We start from the raw sequence: 20625 nt of genomic DNA on the forward strand, positions 1-20625 counted from the left end.
ATTTTATTTGTCACATTCACATGTTTAGCAGATGTGTAACAATTCCAGTGGTGGAAACAAGAGTCAGGTGCAGAGAGCAGGAATCTCTTACAAAAGGTGGAATTTATTTCCTTCACGTAATCACCTACAAAACGGTGACGCCACTTTAAACACTGGGCGCGTAAAGAAAAAATGTCCAACATCAATAGAATGACGAAATCCACAAAATACACACCACAAACACGAAACAGAAAATCAAGCCCGCACAAAAGGGAGCGGGCAAACTGGGTTTAAATAACCCCTAATCTAAACATACAACAGGTGAAACAAATTAGACAAACTAAAAGGATAACAGAAAAGGGGATCGGTGGCAGCTAGTAGACCGGAGACGACGACCGCCGAGCGCCGCCCGAACGGGAAGAGGCACCATCCTCGGCGGGACTCGTAACAGTACCCCCCTCCCGACGCGCGGCTCCCGCAGCGCGCCGACTCCGGCCTCGAGGACGACCCGGAGGACGAGGAGCAGGGCGCTCCGGATGGAGGCGGTGAAAGTCCCTCAACAGGGACGGATCCAAGATGTCCCCCACCGGTACCCAGCATCTCTCCTCCGGACCGTACCCCTCCCAGTCCACGAGGTACTGCAGGCCCCTCACCCGGCGTCTTGAGTCCAGAATAGTTCTGATCCTATACGCCGGGGACCCCTCGATGTCGAGAGGGGGAGGAGGGACCTCCGGCACCTCACCTTCCTGCAGGGGACCAGCTACCACCGGCCTGAGGAGAGACACATGAAACGAGGGGTTAATACGATAGTAAGAGGGAAGTTGTAACCTATAACACACCTCGTTTATCCTCCTCAGGACTTTAAATGGCCCCACACACTGCGGCCCCAGCTTCCGGCAGGGCAGGCGGAGGGGCAGGTTTCGGGCCGAGAGCCAGACCCTGTCCCCTGGTGCAAACACAGGGGCCTCACTGCGGTGGCGGTCAGCGCTCCTCTTCTGCCGTTCACTGGCCTGCTTAAGAGAGTCCTGGACCGCTCGCCAGGTCTCTCTAGAGCGCTGTACCCATTCCTCCACCGCAGGAGCCTCAGTCTGGCTCTGGTGCCACGGAGCCAGGACCGGCTGGTACCCCAGTACACACTCGAAAGGCGACATGTTCGTAGATGAGTGGCGGAGTGAGTTCTGGGCCAACTCCGCCCACGGGACGTACCTCGCCCATTCTCCTGGCCGGTCCTGGCAATACGACCTCAGAAACCTACCCACCTCCTGGTTCACTCTCTCCACCTGCCCATTACTTTCGGGGTGATACCCAGAGGTAAGGCTGACCGAGACCCCCAGACGCTCCATAAACGCCCTCCATACCCGGGACGTGAACTGGGGACCTCGATCAGATACGATATCCTCCGGCACCCCATAATGCCGGAAGACGTGGGTAAATAGAGCCTCCGCAGTCTGTAGGGCCGTAGGGAGACCAGGCAATGGGAGGAGACGACAGGACTTAGAGAACCGATCCACAACGACCAAAATGGTAGTGTTCCCCTGAGACGGAGGAAGATCCGTCAAAAAATCTACTGATAGATGAGACCATGGCCGTTGTGGAACCGGAAGGGGTTGTAACTTCCCCCTTGGTAGGTGCCTAGGAGCCTTACTCTGAGCGCATACCGAGCAGGAGGAGACATAGAGTCTCACGTCCTTAGCCAAGGTGGGCCACCAGTATTTCCCTCTAAGACCACGCACTGTCCTCTCCACCCCCGGATGACCCGAAGCAGGTATTGAGTGAGCCCACCGAATCAATCGATCACGAACACCAAGCGGTACGTACCTACGGCCAGTCGGACACTGGGACGGCGCAGGTTCTACCCTCAACGCCCGCTCGATGTCCGCGTCCACCTCCCATACCACCGGAGCCACCAGACATGAGGCGGGAAGGATGGGAGTCGGATCGATGGGCCGGTCATCCGTGTCATAGAGACGAGACAGCGCGTCGGCCTTTGTGTTGAGGGAACCTGGTCGGTAAGAGATCGTAAATCTAAAACGAGTAAAAAACATGGCCCACCTCGCCTGACGCGGATTCAATCTCCTCGCCTCTCGGATATACTCCAGATTGCGATGGTCAGTCCAGATGAGAAAAGGGTACTTAGCCCCCTCAAGCCAGTGTCTCCACACCTTCAGGGCTTTTACCATAGCTAGTAACTCCCTGTCCCCCACATCATAGTTCCGCTCCGCCGGACTCAACTTCTTAGAAAAGAAAGCACAGGGACGGAGCTTCGGTGGCGTGCCCGAGCGCTGTGATAGCACGGCTCCAACACCAGCCTCGGACGCATCCACCTCCACTATGAACGCTAATGAAGGGTCCGGATGCGCCAACACGGGAGCCTCAGTGAAACGTGCCTTCAACTGGTTAAAAGCTCTCTCAGCCTCGGCCGACCACTGTAGACGCACCGGCCCTCCCTTTAGCAGTGAGGTAATGGGGGCCGCCACTTGGCCAAAACCCCGGATAAACCTCCGGTAGTAATTGGCAAACCCTAAAAACCGCTGCACCTCCTTTACCGTGGCTGGAGTCGGCCAATTACGCACGGCGTTAACGCGATCACACTCCATAACCACCCCTGACATGGAAATGCGATAACCCAGGAAGGAAACGGCTTGTTTGGAAAACACACATTTCTCAGCCTTGACGTATAGGTCATGCTCCAGCAGCCTCCCAAGAACCCTGCGCACCAGGGAAACATGCGCGGCGCGTGTAGCAGAATAGATCAGGATGTCATCAATATACACTACCACACCCTGCCCGTGCAGGTCCCTGAGAATCTCATCTACAAAGGATTGGAAAACGGCTGGAGCATTCTTTAACCCATACGGCATGACGAGGTACTCATAGTGGCCTGATGTGGTACTAAACGCTGTTTTCCACTCGTCTCCCTCCCGAATACGCACCAAATTATACGCGCTCCTAAGATCCAGTTTTGTGAAAAAACGTGCTCCGTGGAATGATTCCACCGCCGTAGCGATGAGAGGTAGCGGATAACTAAATCCCACTGTGATTGAATTTAGACCTCGATAATCAATGCACGGACGCAGTCCTCCCTCCTTTTTTCTCACAAAAAAGAAACTCGAGGAGACAGGTGACATGGAGGGCCGAATGAACCCCTGTCTCAGAGCTTCCGTGACATATGTCTCCATCGCCAACGTCTCCTCCTGTGACAAGGGGTACACATGACTCCTGGGAAGTGCAGCGTTCACCTGGAGGTTTATCACACAATCCCACCGTCGATGAGGTGGTAATTTAGTCGCTTTCTTTTTACTAAAAGCGATAGCCAAATCGGCATATTCTGGGGGAATGCGCACAGTGGAAAACTGGTCTGGACTCTCCACCGAGGTGGCACCGATGGAAACTCCCACACACCTACCTGAACACTCCTCTGACCACCCCTGAAGAGCTCCCTGTCTCCAGGAAATGAGGGGATTGTGAATGGCTAGCCAAGGAACCCCCAACACCACTGGAAACCCAGGTGAATCAATAAGGTAGAAACTAATCTGCTCCCTATGATCCCCCTGTGTTACCATGTCCAGCGGAATCGTGGCCTCCCTGACCAGCCCTGACCCTAGCGGTCGGCTATCTAAGGAGTGCACAGGGAAAGGAGGGTCTATCTGTACCAACGGAATACCCAACTTACGGGCTAGACCGCGATCCATAAAACTCCCAGCTGCGCCTGAGTCTACGAGCGCCTTATGCTGAAGAGAAGGGAAAAACGCAGGGAAGAAAATAATCAAAAACATGTGACCGACAGGAAGCTCTGGGTGAGTCTTGTGCCTACTCACCTGGGGTGATCGAGGAGTATTCCGCCTGCCATCTCCATTCCCAGAGGCGCTCCTCCAACACCGGTCTGAAGTGTGTCCTCTCCTGCCACAATAGGTGCAAGAGTAGCTACCTCCTCTGGCCCCCCTAGATGCAGCCCCTCCCAACTCCATCGGGGTTGAAGTGGGAGGACTGGGAGGTGGAACGGACAGGACCCCCTCTGAACGCCCGCGGGCAGCTAGCAGGTTGTCCAGTCGAATAGACATGTCAATTAACTCATCCAGAGAGAGCGTAGTGTCTCGACAAGCTAGCTCCCGACGGACGTCCTCCCGAAGGCTACATCGATAATGGTCCATCAGGGCCCTGTCATTCCACCCCGCGCCAGCAGCCAAGGTCCGGAACTCCAAAGCGAAGTCTTGCGCACTCCTCGTCTCCTGTCTGAGGTGAAACAGTCTCTCACCCACCGCTCGGCCCTCCTGAGGGTGGTCAAATACAGCCCGAAAGCGGCGAGTGAACTCTGGGTAGTTGTCCCGAACAGAGTCTGGGCCGTTCCAGACCGCATTAGCCCATTCCAGGGCTCTACCAGTCAGACAGGAGATGAGGAGGCTAACACTCTCCTCTCCAGAGGGAGTCGGACGAACAGTGGCCAAGTAGAGCTCCAACTGGAGCAAAAACCCCTGGCACCCAGCCACCGCTCCATCGTACTCCCTTGGGAGCGCAAGACGCAATGCACCCGAACCTGATGCTGACGTTGATGGGGAAGGTTGCCCCGTCTGGGAAGGAGCTGGGGTTGTAGTCGGGATACCACTCCTCTCCCATCGTTCCATCCTCTCCATCATCATGTCCATTGCTGTCCCTATTCGATGGAGAACGGCGGTGTGATGCTGGACACGCTCCTCCATCGATGGGAGAGGGGTGGTTGCTGCTTCTGCTGACTCCATTCCTTTTGGTGCGGGCTTCTGTAACAATTCCAGTGGTGGAAACAAGAGTCAGGTGCAGAGAGCAGGAATCTCTTACAAAAGGTGGAATTTATTTCCTTCACGTAATCACCTACAAAACGGTGACGCCACTTTAAACACTGGGCGCGTAAAGAAAAAATGTCCAACATCAATAGAATGACGAAATCCACAAAATACACACCACAAACACGAAACAGAAAATCAAGCCCGCACAAAAGGGAGCGGGCAAACTGGGTTTAAATAACCCCTAATCTAAACATACAACAGGTGAAACAAATTAGACAAACTAAAAGGATAACAGAAAAGGGGATCGGTGGCAGCTAGTAGACCGGAGACGACGACCGCCGAGCGCCGCCCGAACGGGAAGAGGCACCATCCTCGGCGGGACTCGTAACAAGATGTTATTGCAGGTGTAGCGAAATGCTTGTGTTTCTGGCTCCAACAGTGAAGTAATATCTATGAAGAAATATCTAACAATAAACACAATCTAAAGTAAAAGAATGTAATTAAGAATATATTAATATTTGGACCAGCAATGTCAGAGCGGCATAGACTGTGATACAGTAGAATAGGACAGAATAGAGTATATACATATGAGATGAGTAATTTACAATATGTAAACATTATTAAAGTGAATAATGTTCCAATTATTAAAGTGGCCAGTGATTTCAAGTCCATGTAGGGCAGCAGCCTCTAATGCGCTAGTGATGGATATTTTACAGTCTGATGGCCTTGAGATAGATTTTCAGTCTCTCAGTCCCAGCTTTGATGCACCTGTACTGACCTCACCTTCTGGATGATCACATGGTAAACAGGCAGTGGCACTGGGGGTTGTCCTTGATGATATTTTTCAGCCTTCCTGTGACATTGGGTGCTGTAGGTGTCCTGGAGGGCAGGTAGTTTGCCCCCGATGATGCTTTGGTCAGACCGCACCACCCTCTGAAGAGCCCTGTGGTTGCGGGCGATGCAGTTGCCTTACCAGGTGGTGATACTGCCCGACAGGATGCTTTCAATTGAGCATCTGTAAATGTTTGTGAGGGTTTTAGGTGTCAAAGCCACATTTCTGTTGCGCCTTCTTCACCACACTGTCTGTGTGGGTGGACTATTTCAGTCTGTCAGTGAGGCGTACACTGAGGAACTTGAAGTTTTCCACCTTCTCCACTGTGGTCCCGTCGATGTGGATGGGGGGGCTCCCTCTGCTGTTTCCTGAAGTTCATGATCAGGTCCTTTTTTGTTGTTTATGTTGGGTGAGAGGTTATGTGAGACAGGTATGTTTTATCTCGTAATTTCTGTAATGTTACCTTTGATTTGCAAATTGCTTTGAATCTCAAGCCTAATTTTTAAATATATATATATATATATATATATATATATATATATATATATATATATACATTACCTTTATTTAACTAGGCAAGTCAGTTAAGAACAAAATCTTATTTACAACGATGACCTACCAAACCTGAATGATGCTGGGCCAATTGCATGCAGCCCTATGGGACTCCCAACTCGTGATACAGCGGCAGCCAATCCATTAGTTTCTGAAAGTTGTCTGTATTCAAAAAAATCTGTATTCAAATAGTTTTAAAAAGTAGTACTTTTTTGGGATCTGTATTGAAATTGTTGTAGTCACTTCCAAAGTAACTATTTGTTCTCATGGGGAAATAGGTACTTGCACAAAGTATATTTAAAACTATAGTTATCCCAGGTCTGAATGGCTCTGCCCCTCCTGTCTGCTTTAGCTGGGCGTCCATCTTGGAGTGGGCTGGTGCTCTGGCCCTGTGCATCGGCCCTGCGGAGAAATAGACATCCTTCCGACGTAAAGGTTAATCATTTCGCACCTGGCTCCAAAGAGCCCTGTCTCCTAGCTGTAGGTCTTATTTAATCAAACGGAAGAGGTGACGCCTTGCACTGCGCAGAGTAACAGAGCCGGCAAGCCCAGCCACAGCCCCAAACAGAGCGATAGGACGTGGGGGAGGGTGGGGGGCAGAAGAGTCTGGTAGACAGAGAGACAGTGAAAGTAAGATAGAGGTGGACATGAAAAGACATATTTAGTCATTTGAAGCGTAATCAGGCTTTTTTTTTCCGCAAACCTTTTTCCAAAGTTCTTGAAATATAAAAAACATAAATTAAATGCATTTTACCTGTGATAATTGGAGAGATATGTTAGGTGGAAGTTATATTTGATGTAAAAAATGTGACTATTTAGGAATTAGCTGGATATTAGATTTGTATCAAACATTGCAAACAGCAAGCTGGATGCTTGGCAAAAACAACTTTGAACCTCTTTGTCCATCTGAGGGCAAGTGTTCTTATTTCAAACACACACTATAACATCTTTAAAGGGACAGTTTACCTAGAATACAAACTAACATGATTTTCCACCTACCTTGGCTGTAGTTAATTCAAGAAGGCCGATTTGGGATATTTAGTTTCCTTTTTACAGTTAATAGATATATTTTGTGAAATAAAACTGTAATTACATTTGGAGCAACATTTTATTAGCATGTTGTTATATAATACATTGGTAATTGCATTTTAATTTCATAGCAATGAGCTTAGAGTTTTTGTAGCTACTGTACACAAGAGAAATAGTGACTGTTTCTTATTCTACTTATGTAATAACTCCATTATTATGCAACTATAAACCAACATCCTATGTAACAACAACGTTGCTATTGTAATAATCACTAAGTTACTACACATGTATAAGAACTGGATGTTACTACATTACCTTTTGTCGCTCATTATGAAAACGATTTGTTAGACATTTTGAAGCTGCAAAAGTGGTTTTCTCTAATGTCTCTGGTGTATTTAATTATATCTATAGGGTATATTAAGATTTATATCTGAGAGCCCGCCAAACTATGAGCTAATGGTCACATATTTACATTAACTTCTTGCAACTATAGGGGGTGCTGTTTCAAATTAGCATAATTGTCTCTACAGATTAAACTGCCTAGTACTCAATTCTTGCTCGTACAATATGCATATTATTGTTATTATTGGATAGAAAACACTCTCTAGTTTCTATAGCCGTTTGAATTATGTCTCGGAGTGGAACAGAACTCTTTCTACAGCGAAATCCATGACAGGTTTTGCGAAGGTCTGAGAGCGAAGCTCTGATCTCAGTTCAGTTTAAAGGCGTGTGTATATCCTATGGAACGACACGAACTGCACCCGCCTTCCCCTGGATGTCAGAAGTGGAATGGGCTTCCTAGGTAGCTCTCAGAGGTTATAAAAGACCAAGGAGTGAGGTACGCCTTCTTTTCGGTGCTGAACAATACGCAGAGAGAGACCTCGGGATGCCATTTTCGAACGCTCAGTACTGAACTTTAGATATATCAGTCTGTAATTTAATTTGATATAGGTGTTAGAAACATCATAACGAAGCTATTTTAAACCGACTTATATCAGATTATGCGAGTATATTGCTATTTTTTGGAATTTCCTCAGTATTGCGTATTGAGGATTTGGACACGTTGGGGCAAAATAGCTAATGTTAGCAATTGTTAGCTATAGTTAGCTAACAATGGAACGTTTTACAACCAAGCAACGATTCTTTTGGACAAAGTACCACTTGGCCAAGATTCCGATGGAAGCTCGTCGAAAAGTAAGAGCTATTTATGATGTTATTCCATTTTTATGTGGAAAAATGTAAACTCAATAATGGTGAATAGTGACGCCGTTATTGCGGCACTAGTCTGTCTGTAACGCACACTATGTCTAGTGACGTTAATTTTAAAAATCTAACTTAGCGGTTGCATTAATAACTAATGCATCTTTCATTTCATGGCCAACCTGTATTTTTTTTGTCAAGTTTATGAATAGTTTTCGATAAAAATAGTTGTATTATCATGATGGAGCCGGGCAGATTGCTTGAGTAGTTGGACAGTATTTCCATTGTGTAAGCACGATTTGTGCCGCTAAATATGCACATTTTTGATCAAACTCTATATGGATTGTGTAATGTGATGTTACAGGAGTGTCATCGGAAGAATTCTGAGAAGGTTAGTGAAAAAATTAATATATTTTGGCAATGTTGATGTTTTCGCTCTCTTTGCCTAGAATCAATGCTCTGGTAATGTTTGCACATGTGGTATGCTAATATAACAATTTATTGTGTTTTCGCTGTAAGACACTTAGAAAATCTGAAATATTGTCTGTATTCACAGGATCTGTGTCTTTCGATTAGTGTATGCTGTGTATTTTTACGAAATGTTTGATGATTAGTAAGTAGGTAAACACGTTGCTCTATGTAGTTATTCTAGTCCATTTGTGACGGTGGGTGCAATTGTAACCTATGACATCTACCTGAAATATGCACATTTTTCTAACAAAACCAATCCTATACCATAAATATGTTATCAGACTGTCATCTGAGGAGGTTTTTTCTTGGTTAGTGGCTATCAATATCTTAGTTTAGCCGAATTGGTGATAGCTACTGGTGTTGAGAGAAAATGGTGGACAAGAAAAATGGTGATTTTTGCTAACGTGTTTAGCTAATAGATTTACATATTGTGTCTTCCCTGTAAAACATTTTAAAAATCTGAAATGGTGGCTTTATTCACAGGATCTATATCTTTCATTAGGTGTCTTGGACTTGTGATTTAATGATATTTAGATGCTACTATTTAATTGTGACGCTATGCTAGCGATGCTAATCAGTGTGGGGGGGGGGGGGGGGGGGGGGGGTGCACCCGGACCCGGGGTAGGGGCTCGTTAGAGGTTAACTTAACTAACTGTTGTAGTTTTTGGTTCGTCATCAAATATTTGTCAGCCATCACATAAATATATATTTTTTCAAATAACTTGCATATTCAAAATAGAGGCATTGAAAATACTTTGAACTAATATTTATTTTTATGAGACCTGTATTTGAATATCAAAGACATGAGTTGCCTTTTAGTTGAAACTCTATATAAACTGTATTTGACCTTGAGTATTTTAAAAGTTGATATCTTTAAATAAACTACAAAATACAACTATGTTCTGCTCAGGTCTGGAGCCATTTCATATCTCTGACTTCAACCCACATTTCACTCACAGAAGGACGACCAAGATGGATGCCCAGTTAAAGCAGACTGGAGGGGCAGAGCCAGTTCATATTTCTGACTTTCAACCCACATTTCACTCACACTTGTAGACTACAAAGGACTGTCTGAGAGCTTACCTTTCTACCACATCAGAGACAGAATTGAAAGTGGTGTCACAGAGGTGGTTTGGAACTGTGCTCGTGTGATGAGTAACCTTGTCTGAGACCTGAAAAATGTTGTTCCCTCCCCGAGTTAATGCCCATAGGCTTTAGCTAAGTGGGCTAATGTGAAGTCATGGGACTCAGGTTTGAACCCCAGTCAATCCAAATGGCATTGTCCAATAGATTATGAACGCAGCCAGAAAGAGGTCTTGAAAGGAGACAGATACCCATCTTCATACCTCTTATCTCCTACCACAGGGCTATTCAAAATAATTACTCACATATGTTATTCAGCGGAGAGTGACATCTTAACAAAAAATTTGATTTCTGACTGGACTTCCTATCACCTTTTAACTAGGCTATTAATATGCAGTTTGTCTGCAAAGGCCATGGCAAAAGGTGTATATTAGATCATTTAATGAATTGCCTCCAACAATCACACCCTTGCACTTTTTTCATAGGACTTATAATTGCCTATTAAAAAATTTAAAGACTAAGTCCGAGCATTGTTTGTACCACTTCGAGAGGATGTCAGTTGAACGACCTGTACTTACAGGGTTTTCAAAGGCTAGAATTGAAGGCCTATTATCTAACGAAGCCTGTTTCGGTTTAGGCTGTGCAAAAATCAGTGACCTACAGACATATCAAGGTTTCACTTATGATAAGTGTTGTTTTGAAAGGTGGTCTAGTCCCTGAACCTGCAAATGGATCCAATAGAACATTGTTGGCTGTACTATATTGAAAAATACTTTTAGAGTACATTGTGGTCATTTGGCCCATTATAGTGGAAGGTCATACTCAAGCTGCTCGGCGAGTATTTGTGTAAGTACACTGCACATTGATGCTGTTGTAGGTGGAAGAGCCTGTTGGATTGTCAGAGAAGGCTCTGGGGTATAGGGGGGTAGCGAAGTGGGGGGGCTCAGGTGTGGGCTGTCATCGCCCTGAGGCATGATGCATGATGGGTAGAGGCAGCTCAGGTGGGAGCTAATTGAGTGTCAAATGAGTGGGAGAGAGCCTTGGGAAATGGGAGATAGTGCCGCAGTGTCACAGCTGCACCCTCCCAACATCCCCAGCAACCGCCAACAATGGGTCACCCTCTGTCTGCTAATGTCACCAATAACAGCCAATAACAGTCAATAACCCCCAATGACAGCCAATAACAGTCAATAACAGCCAATAACAGCCAATGACAGTGGATGAAAACACTTGACAGCTATGTGGATATGTCTTTTCATTCACTAATCAGCAATAAAGTGGCTGCTTTGAATGTTGTTGCATTCAAAAAACAAGAACTGTCACACGTGCTATTGTAATCACTTCAATGACAGCTCATAGCCAAGATGAGGATTCGTGTAAAACAGTTGATGGTCTCATACTGAGGCCTTGTATGCTGTCCTCACAATGCCTCAGTACGCTGTCCTGTGTGTGTGTGTGTGTGTGTGTGTGTGTGTGTGTGTGTGTGTGCGTGCGTGCGCGTGTGTGGGTGTGTGTGTGTGTGTGTGGGTGTGTGTGTGTGTGTGTGTGGGCAGGCGGGCGTGTGTGTGTGCGCGCGTGCATGTGCATGTGCATGTGGGAGTGTGTGTGTACATGTGTGTCTGTCTATCTGTGTGTGTATGTGTGTGTCTTTCCAGCGCTCTTGCTTCATCTGGTCCCTTTCTCCTTCAGTACAGTAGTGTTTCCTCTGGAGCATGATGACGGCATGGAGGTACAGTGCTGTGTAACTCTCTCTCCCTCTGTCTTTCTCTCCCACTTGCCCTGGGGACTGGGTCACCAGTATGTACAGGCCATCTGCAGTCAGTAAACTGGCTGGCTCCTGCATCCTTACAAGTGACACAGGCAGGTTAGCCCTTGAAAACCGTGTGCCATGTTGGTGTAGGACAGACACATGGTACAGGATCATCCCCCAAGCCGATAGAGACTTAACACACAAACGCCTCAATGATAATGCTCCTTAAATGGCTCTATTGATTTTAATGTAGCCCGGTGCAAATGTATTTTATGAAAGTCAATATGTTGAGCAGGTCCCTTCTCTAATGTAAATAGCCGGTTAAAAGTCTATTAGCATGGTTATCGATGGGGCCTTCGTAATTATGTGGAGCGATGCACTGCTTGCTCTTTATCAAAATGTGTCTCCAGGTGACATTTTCTTTAAGGCTGAAATAAAAATAGATATATGCATGGGGGAAAGTATACTAATTGTAAATCGAAGGTGTGGACCTTATGTGTGTATGTGTGTGCTTGTGTGCTATCATGTGCGTGTGTGTGTCTTTGTGCGTGTGTGCGTATGTGTGTGTGTGTGTTGGGTTGTGTCTGATTGATATGCCTGGTTTTGAGTGTATTGCGTTATTTAGGATTTGTAAGTGTTTGTGCATCGGAGTATAACCATGTTGTCCTCGAGTAGGGAAACAAGTAGGCGCTCCCATAACTCCAAATCCCTCTATCTTTCTTTCTTTTTCTTTCTCTCTTTCCTTCCCTCTCCCTCACTTGAGTCCCTTGCTCTTCAGCTACACGACTGGGTGACACCACTTAATTGGAGACTGCATTAAAACATGTTCTATCCTGTACTTCAGCCCCTCTGCATAATTGCCAGTAGAGCAACACCTCATTTCAACTGCAGAGAAGTAGATGAGAAAGAAAGAGACAGAGAGAGAGAGAGGGAGAGAGAGAGAGAGAGACTGATCTTGACACTAGCCAGTGAGTTAAGAGGGAGAAGGAGAGAGAGAGAGAGAGAGAGAAATTCTAGACAATTTCCTGGACAAAAGGTATCACTTTAATAGTGAAGGTGTACACTTGGCAGTAGAAACACTAAACAGTATATTTGACCTCTCATCTTCCCTATTAAATCAAAAAATGTCAAGTTGACAACCTAAGAAAATGTACCACTTCTGGGAAAATTGGAGAACTCTAAACAAACAACAACACCAAGAGTTATCTATCCAAAACGGAGAGGTATGGATAAACCACTTCTCCAATCTTTTTGGCTCTTTAACAAACTCAAACATCAAAAACATATACATGATCAAATACAAATCTTAGAATCCACTATTAAAGACTACCAGAACCCACTGGATTCTCCAATTACATTGAATGAACTACAAGACAAAATAAAAAACCCTCCAACCAAAAAGGCCTGTGGGGTTGATGGTATCCTGAATGAAATGATAAAATATACAGACCACAAATTAAATTGGTTATACATAAATTCTTTAACATCATCCTTAGCTCAGACATCTTCCCCAATATTTGTAGCCAAGGACTGATCACCCCAATCCACAAAAGTGGAGACAAATTTGACACACACATTTCTTTCCACAGGGCGGGGGGTGAGACAGGGAATCAACTTAAGCCTCACCCTCTTCAACATATAGATCAACGAATTGGTGAGGGCACTAGAACAGTCTGAGGCACCCGGCCTCACCCTAGAACAATCTGACAGACAAGGCAAGAAGGGCCTTCTCTGCCATCAAAAGGAACATAACATTTGACACATGAAATAGGATCTGACTAAAAATGATTGAATCAGTTAAAGAACCCATTGCCCTTAATGCTTGTGGGACAAACACCAAATTTAGACTCTGCATGCAGAATTCTGCAAAAATGTCCTCTGTGTACAATGTAAAACCCAGATCCTCAAAAAGTTATACAACTGCACCATTGAGAGCATCCTGACCGGTTGCATCACCGCCTGGTACTGTATGGCAACTGCTCAGCATCTGACCGTAAGGCGCTACAGAGGGTAGTGCGTATGGCCCAGTACATCACATCCAGGACCTATATACTAGGCAGTGTCAGAGGAAAGCCCAAGAAATTGTCAGAGACTCCAGTCACCCAAGTCATAGACTGTTTTCTCTGGTACCACACGGATAGTGGTACGGGAGCGCCAAGTCTTGGACTAAAAGGCTCCTTAACAGCTTTCGCCCCCAAGCCAAAAGACTGCTAAACAATTAATCAAATGGCCACCATTATACATATACATATACATATATACAGTCCCCCCACCCCCTCCATTTGTTTTGTACAATGCTGCTACTCGCTATTTATTATCTATGCATAGTCACTTCACCCCTACCCACAGTACATGTACAAATTACCTAGACTAACCTGTACATTGACTCGGTACCGGTACCCCCTGTAAATAGCCTCGTTATTGTTATTGTTATTTTATTGTGTTATTATTTTTTACTTCAGTAAAAAATTTGGTAAATATTTTCTTAACTCTTTCTTGAACTCTACTGTTGGTTAAGGGCTTGTAAGTAAGCCTTTCACGGTAAGGTCTACACTGACCACTGCTTTATTGAATTTATAAAATCCTCTGGCTCAATTTGGCATGAGCGTCTGCAATACAAATTGATGGAAAGTGGGGTTGAGAGAAAAACATACGACATTATCAAATTGTGCGGTTAAAATTGGCAAAAGAACACACACATTTCTTTCCACAGGGCCGTGGGGTGAGACAGGGATGCAGCTTAAGCCCCACGCTCTTCAATATATATCAACGAATTAGCGAGGGCACTAGAACAGTCTGCAGCACCCGGCCTCACCCTACTAGAATCTGAAGTCAAATGTCTACTGTTTGCTGATGATCTGATTCTTCTGTCTAGATTTTCTGCACAGATTTTGTCAGACCTGGGCACTGAAAGTAAATCTCAGTAAGACAAAAATAATGATGTTCCAAAAAGGTCCAGTTGACAGGACCAGAAATACAAATTCCTTCTAGACACTGTTGCACTTGTGCACACAAAAAACTATACATACCTCGTCATAAACATCAGCGCCACAGGTTACTTCTACAAAGCTGTGAATGATGTGACTATCTACAGACTCAGTGAGCATAGCCTTGCTATTGAGAAAGGTCTCAATATCTCTCAAGAGATATAGGCTATGTGCCACACTGCCCGCAAAATGAGGTGGAAACTGAGCTGCACTTCCTAACCTCCTGCCAAATGTATGACCGTATTAGAGACACATTTTTCCCTCAGATTACACAGATCCACAAATCATTTGAAAACAAACCCCATTTTAATAAACTCCCATATCTACTGGGTGAAATACCACAGTGTGTCATCACAGCAGCAAGATTTGTGACCTGCTGCCAAAAGAAAAGGACAACCGGTGAAGAACAAACACCATACTAAATACTACACATATTTATGTTTTTTATTTTATTTTGTACTGTAACTATTTGCACATCGTTACAACACTGTATATAGACATAATATGACATTTGAAATGTCTTTATTATTTTGGAACTTCTGTGAGTGTAATGTTTACTGTTCATTTTTATTGTTTATTTCACTTTTGTTCATTATCTACTTCACTTGCTTTGGCAATGTTAACATATGTTTCCCATGCCAATAAAGCCCTTAAATTGAATTGAGAGAAAGTCAGATTGCCGGTAGAGTAACATCTCACCTTTACTGCAGAAAGAATTAGATGAGAGAGAGAAAAATAGGGAGGATGGAGAGACCTGGCTTGACACTAGCCAGCAGGTTGTCCTGGCAACAGCAGTGGAGCTAGAACCTTTTATCCAAAGAGCGCTTGAGGCGACTCAGGAGGTCCAGTGACTGTTTCCAAATGCAATAACATTGTTTTACTGCAGCTTCCACTGTGACGCAAACAAAACACCAGACCTAGCTACAGTGTATAGGCAACAAATCATGACTCAATACATTGGGAGCATTTAACTGCCAGAAGTTGGCAGGTGTACCGGTGCTATCCCACTGTTATTCTGGAACTTATGCATGATTAAATAAACAGTATGCTGCCATTTGCAAAGTATACATAAACACATCTACCTGTCAATTACGGCACAATAACTTAAATTTGGTCCATCAGAAAACAACAAGGCTGTTTTATGGTTGTGTGAGTGTGTTATGAAGGTGTGCACACTGGGTCTCAGAAGAGTGCATGGTTTCTGCACAGCAACAGCCTCATTGAAGCTGTTACTCAGGATATACAGTCAGTGTGTTACCTTCCCGTCTATGACGTGGGTTCCTAAATCATTTACGTTCAATGTGTATTTGTCAGCTCTTTCGTGAAAGCACTTGGCCCTTTGAAGACTCTTAATGAGGAGTGAATAAAAGGAGGAAAGTCCTCCTAGCTTGTGCCAGTAATATGTTTGTTAGGGTAAGAATTCCCTCATTGCAGTAGCACACAGTCATTTCTTCTTGTGGCCCTGGCGAATCTGTTTAATATACTCTGTTGACTTTGATAAAGCATGCCGTGGAAATGCTTGGCTCTCTACCCAGCTTTCCCCCAGTTGAATTCATGATATGCCTATTCAGCAAAATTACAGTGTGAGCCTTCTGAGCTACAGTGAGAGAGAGATTTAAACCTCCTCTCCTCCAGTAACTCACAGAATGCAGTCTTTCATGGGTGTGATGGTGGAGTGTTGGGCAACTTGGTCTCACACCAACACAAAACAGAGTTTTCCCACTAAGCATTTAACATCAGGCAACATCTTTTGTACATCACTGAGGCTGTCGCTGTGCAGACCGGCTGTCATAAAAAAAAAAATTGGTGCGGTCTGGAAAGGCCTTGATTTTAACATCTATGTTTGGTTCAGATTTGGTCCAGTCCGGACCAGACCAAATCTGAACGGATCATAGACATATACAGTGCACTCGGAAAGTATTCAGACCCCTTCACTTTTTCCACATTTTGTTACGTTACTGCCTCATTTTAAAATTGATTCATTCGTTTTTTCCCCTCATCAATCTACACCAAATACCCCATAATGAAGAAAGCAAAAACAGGTTTTTAGAAATTGAATGTACTCTTGTTTTTACAAGTTTGGACAGCACAGTACAGTACAGTAGAGCACAGAATAGTATAGTATATACCAGTACACAGTACAGTACAGTACACAGAACAGTACACAGTACAGTAAATAAAAGTAAAGTATAGTATAGTAAAGTACAGTAGAGTAGAATACAGTAGATCACAGTAGAGTACTGTAAAGTAAATTAAAGTATAGTGTACTGTATTATATCCTACTTTACTCTGCTGAACTAAACGGTACTGTACTATACTCTACTTTTCTTTAGTATGCTATGTACTTTCCTGTAATGTATTGTAGTCTACTGAATTAAAATATACTCTACTATGCTCTACTGTACTCTACTGAATAAAACTTGACCATCCTGTAATGTACCATACGGTACTGTGCTCTATTCTCCTGTACCGTACCATACCATACGATATTGTGCTCTGCTGTCATGTACTGTTCCATACAATACGGTACTTTGCTCTGCTGTTCTGTACTGTACCATACCATACAGTACTTTGCGCTACTGTTCTGTACTGTACTAAACTGCCATACTGTAATGTGATGTTTAAACTTGTGAAACTTCGCCAAGACGTCTATGATTCGTTCAGATTTGGATCTGGTCCGCACCGACCAAATGTTTCCTTATTTTGGGGCGAAACTCATTAGAATAATATCTAGCATGCTTTGCAAGTGTTTGTTTTAACATTTCCATTTTTGTCATTCAGCAGATGCTCTTATCCAGAGCGACTGACAGTCAATGCATTTAACTAAGATATATAAACCACAACACATAAGAGTCATAGCAAGTAAATAAAATGATCTATAACCGTTACTGAGAATGTTATTTTAGTTGAAGTGGTCTGTTGGTTCATTCAGTAGGGTGGACTACTTTGAACATCATCTTTTAGTGCTTTTGAAAGCTAACATAAGTACATATGACAGATGGGAGCAATAATAAACATTCTGTTGCATTTTCAGTTGTCTCATTTTTCCTACATTATTGTGAAATAACACTTACTTCATTGAGCACGTATGTGCATTTAAAGTTTGTCCATAGAATCAATGACCAGAAAATACAATTTTCAACATCTCTATATAATGCATTTTCGATGCCCATATAAGACGTCCCCTCGACTTCCGGAAAATAAGTATTTTCAACGTCCTCTTTTCAACATCCATTTAAGTGTCCGTGTGACACGGAACCCAAACCGGCTGTGCGCGCGCGCCATTGTGCATACATTTATTTTGTCCCCCCACACCAAACGCGATCACGACATGCAGGTTAAAATATCAAAACTCTGAAACAATTATATTAATTTGGGGACAGGTCGAAAATGCATTAAACATTTATGGCAATTTAGCTAGTTAGCTTGCACTTGCTAGCTAATTTGTCCTATTTAGCTAGCTTGCTATTCCATTGTGGGAATCTATATATGTACACATTTAATTTGTTTTAACAAGGAATACATGTGCAGTATAATCTTTCTCTAAGTTTCATTTCACATTTTATGTGGAACATTACGACATGGCAAATAAAAAAAATAAAAAGTTTGTGCGAGAGATAGAGACAGAGAGACGGAGAGAGAGAGACAGACAGAGAGAGAGAGACAGAGAGAGAGAGAGATCACTGGTGTTTTTTACATTCTAACATACAGTACTTTATATGCAGCAGACCATTTCATATATAGATAATTGTACAGTGGGCATATATGATGTCTGATGATTCAGGACAGTGCATTTGTGATGATGATGATGATGATGATATTAGTGAGAAAAGTATCAGGGGGCCTCATTCTGATATTTCATATTCTGTTCATCATTATTTCATCATATCCCTCCCACAACCGTCTTCATATCTAAGAATGTGCATTCCTCTTCCCTGCTCGCTTCCCTCTCATTGTTCAAGACACTGCTAGTCAATTACTATGAGTAAAAGAGATACAATGTTTGAAACGTCGGCTTGGCTGGCAGCAGCTGTCTTTGGAACTCGGGCCACTGGTTTCTAAGATGCCGAAGTCGTAACTGAGGTCTTGGATGTCGATGGGGTGTATGAGCTGATTATATTATTCTTTCATACTTAAACCCCAGCAGTAGCTTGTATTAAAGGCATTCCATGAAAATCCAGTAAAGTATTTGAGAGTTTGGAGTTATGGCTAGATGGTCTAATTACACCATTAAGAGATTGTTGTCTTATTTGCAGTTCATCGTTCATTACGTAGCAACTGGTACATATTAGGTATGTTGATAATGGGCAAGCAGGTAGCCGCTAGTTGAGCCCTGCATGATAAAAATGTTGATCTCTTATTTAACAGTAAACTGATAGAGACTTGTGACTAAGAAAATGGGTACACATTATGGAGTGAGAGCTGTACTCCATGAAATAGCTCATATTATGATTGATATATAAGGGTTGTCTGACCCACATTACCTGACGGGTGATATATAAGGTTCATCTGGCCCACGTTGTAGATGAAGGGGAGGAGACAGGTTAAAGAAGGATTTTTAAGCCTTGAGACAATTGAGACGTGTATTGTGTATGTGTGCCTTTCAGAGGGTGAATAGGTAAGACAAAATATTTAAGTGTCTTTGAACGGGGTATGGTAGTAGGTGCCAGGCGCACTGGTTTGTGTCAACAACAGCAATGCTTGGGACACCAAACATATTCACAATTTAACTTCAAAATAAGTTGATACAATGGAAACTAAGCTGCCTGTATACCTTTGTAGGGTGGTTTCATGCTTTAGTCCTACATTATGATTAACTGGATTTCAAATATATATATATATATATACAGTACTAGTCAAAAGTGAGCACACACTTACTCATTCAAGGGTTTTTCTATATGTTTACTATTTTCTACATTGTAGAATAATAGTGAAGACATCATACATATGAAATAACACATATACAATTATGTAGTAAGCAAAAAAGTGTTCAACAAATCTAAATATATTGTATATTTGAGATTCTTCAAAGTAGCCACCCTTTGCCTTGATGACAGCTTTGCATACCCTTGGCATTCTCTCAACCAGCTTCACCTGGAATGCTTTTCCAACAGTCTTGAAGAATTTCCCACATATGCTGAGCACTTGTTGGCTGCTTTTCCTTCATCCTTGACTCTGCGGTCCAATTCATCCCACACTATCTCATATGGGTTGAGGTCAGGTGTGTGTGTGCGTGTGTGTGTGTGCATTTTTGTGTGCATTTGTGCATACATTTACTTTTATCATATGGTTTACATACATATGGTGTGTAAATTATTTGTTCTCTAATCAGACATATGTACTGGACCACAGGACAGCTTCTCTTACCTCATGTGTCTGTGTGTGTGTATATCAGAGGGGGGGTGGATAAAAGCAGCAGACTGACATTTACAGAACGGAGAATCAAATCATAAGAGGAGTGGGTGAGTGAGAGAGAGAGAGAGAGAGAGAAAGAGAGAGAGAGAGAAAGAGAGAAAGAGAAAAAGAGAGAGAGAGAAATAGAGAGAAAGATAGAGAGAGAGAGAGAGAAAGAGAGAGGGTTCAGACCCTCAAGCTAAATGATGAGCTAAATGGCTTCGAGCTAAATTATGAGCTTGGAGGGTACTACGGTGTTGAAGGCTGAGCTATAGTCAATGAACAGCATTCTTACATAGGTATTCCTCGTGTCCAGATGGGATAGGGCAGAGTGCAGTGCAATGGCGATTGCATCGTCTGTGGATCTATTGGGGCAGTAAGCAAATTGAAGTGGGTCTAGTGTGTCAGGTGAGGTATAGGTGATATGATCCTTATCTAGCCTCTCAAAGCACTTCATGATGACAGGAGTGCTACGGGGCGATAGTCATTTAGTTCAGTTACCTTTGTTTTCTTGGGTACAGGCCTGGGATAGGGAGAGATTGAATATGTCCTTAATAAACACTCTAGCCAGCTGGTCTGCACATGCTC

This window comes from Salvelinus fontinalis, chromosome 6, assembly GCF_029448725.1.
Source record: "Salvelinus fontinalis isolate EN_2023a chromosome 6, ASM2944872v1, whole genome shotgun sequence".
Classification (NCBI taxonomy): domain Eukaryota; kingdom Metazoa; phylum Chordata; class Actinopteri; order Salmoniformes; family Salmonidae; genus Salvelinus; species Salvelinus fontinalis.